At 46.3% G+C, this 2411-nt stretch overlaps 1 pseudogene; it reads right to left on the bottom strand.

Annotated features, from left to right (window-relative positions):
• Positions 1–358: 358 nt before the first annotated feature.
• LOC124089204 (tubulin alpha-1B chain-like) lies at positions 359–2159 on the bottom strand (annotated as a pseudogene).
• Between the last annotated feature and the right edge of the window lie 252 nt (positions 2160–2411).

Genomic DNA, 2411 nt, shown 5'->3' with positions numbered 1-2411 from the left:
AAGACAAAGTAAAATTATCTTCACTTGTGGGAAATGTGAGTGTATATTTAGGAAACTCAGAACAACTAAAAACTAAATGGCAATAGAAAATTCATCAATAAGACCAGTAAAAATTTAATATACAAAAAGCAATTTATTATTATTTTTTTTTTCTGGGGATTGAACCCAGGGGGGCTTAATCACTGAACAACATCCCCATTCGGTTTTTTTTTTTTTTTAGAGAGAGAGAGAATTTTTTGATATTTGTTTTTCAGTGGACACAACATCTTTATTTTATGTGGTGCTGAGGATAGAACCCAGTGCCCCGCCCATGCCAGGTGAGCGTGTTACTGCTTGAGCCACATCCCCAGCACCCCCATTCGTTTTTATTTTTTATTTTGAGACAGGGTCTTGCTAAGTTGCTTAGGGCCTTGCTAAGCTGCTGAGGTTGGCCTTAAACTTGCAATCCTCCTGCCTCAGTCTCCCCAGTCTCCGGGATTATAGGTGTGCATCACCGTGCCTGACATCAATTGATTTTTTTTTTCTTTAAAGCCTTTACTTTGAGACATAATGGAAAGATCTTACAGGTACACATGGAAAAAGACAGACATGATCATGATTGTGTGAAGATAATCTAATCAGTAAATTTCAGTGCCTGTTAGCTACTGCTGAAGCTGGAGTTCTGGGAGTATGACATGCTGCAGGGCTGAAAGGAGCAGCTAATTCGTATTCCTCTCCTTCTTCCTCCCCCTCTCCTTCAACAGAATCCACACCATCCTTCTCATAATCTTTCTCTAGGGCAGCCATGTCCTTATAGGCCTCAGAAAACTCTCCTTCCTCCATCCCCTCACCCATGTACCAGTGAACAAAGCCTCAGCCGTGGCTGTGAGGTTACTCAACATGCACACAGCACAACGTACCTTGGCCAGGTCTCCACCAAGCACCACAGTGGAAAGCTGGTAATTACCGCCAACTTTGAAGCCAGTGGGACACCAATCCACAAATTGGAGGCTGCGTTTGGTCTTCACGGTGGCAATGGCAGCATTGATGTCTTTGGGGACCACGTCACCATGGTACAACAGGCAACAAGCCATGTATTTACCATGGCGGGGGGCACATTTTGCCATCTGATTGTCTGGTGATCTCTGCTGTAGAAAGCTGTTCATGGTAGGCTTTCCCAGCTGAAATGACAGGGGAACATATGGCCAGAGGGAAGTGGATGCATGGATAGGGAACCAGGTTGGTCTGGCATTCTGTCAGGTCAACATTCAGGGTTCCATTGTATCTGAAGGAAGGCAGTTAAGGTTAGTGTAGGTCTGGTGCTCAAGGTTGGGTGCTCAACGTCAAGGTTTCTGAGACAGACGTCATAGATGGCCTCTTTGTCATCATTAAGGCACAATCAGAGTGCTCCAGGGTAGTGTGGGTGATGAGGATGGAGTTGTAGGGCTCAACTTCAGCTGGATAAATGGAGAACTCCAGCTTGGACTTCTTGCTGTAATCAACAGAGAGACGTTCCATCAGCCGGGAGGTGAACCCAGAAGCAGTTTCGCCACCAAAGCTGAGGAAAACCAAGAAGCCCTGAAGACCTGTGCACTGGTTGGCCAGTTTATGAATTCCGCCCAAGACAAGGTCAGTGATCTTCTTGCCAATGGTGTAGTGGCCTCTGATGGTTACTGGCAGCAGCTTCCTTGCCTATGATGAGCTGCTCAGGGTGGAGGAGCTGATGGTAGGTCCCAGTGAGAACTTCACCAATGACTGTGGGTTCTAGGTCTACAAACACTGCCCTGGGCACAGGCTTGCCAGAGCCTGTCTCACTGAAGAAGGTGTAGAAGGAGTCATCTCCTCCCACAGTGGTCTTATCACTTGGCATCTGGTCATCAGGCTGGATGCCATGTTCCAGGCAACAGAGCTCCCAGCAGGTGTTTCCAATCTGAACACCAGCCTGGCCTACGTGTATGGAGATGCACTCCTGCATGGTGGCTATGGGTTAGGAAGCAAAGGCAAAGGAGCAGACCCTGGGTCCTGGTTATTCAGAGTTGATTTTTTGTTGTTGTTGTTCCAATTAGTTACCATGTACATCAGACTGCACTTTGACTCATTGTGCACAAATGGAGCACAACTTTTCATTTCTCTGGTTGTACATGATACAGAGTCACACCATTCTTGCAATCATACATGTACATAGGGTAATAATGTCCATCTCATTCCACCATCTTTCCCACCCCCACCCCCTCACCCCTCTCTTCACTCTCCTCTGCCCAATCCAAAGTTCCTCTATTCTTCCCCTGCCCCCCCCCCCCATTATGGATCAGCATCCACATATCAGAGAAAACATTGGCCTTTGGTTCTTTGGGATTGGCTTATTTCACTTAGCATGATATTCTCCAACTCCTTCCATTTACCTGCAAATGCCATAATTTCATTCTTCTTTA

This window comes from Marmota monax, unplaced genomic scaffold (assembly GCF_021218885.2).
Source record: "Marmota monax isolate L192 unplaced genomic scaffold, Marmota_monax_Labrador192_F-V1.1 WCK01_AAM20220418_F8-fsc00005, whole genome shotgun sequence".
Lineage (NCBI taxonomy): Eukaryota > Metazoa > Chordata > Mammalia > Rodentia > Sciuridae > Marmota > Marmota monax.
Note: the sequence above shows the minus strand (reverse complement) of the source record. Positions and strands in the feature narration are given on the sequence as shown.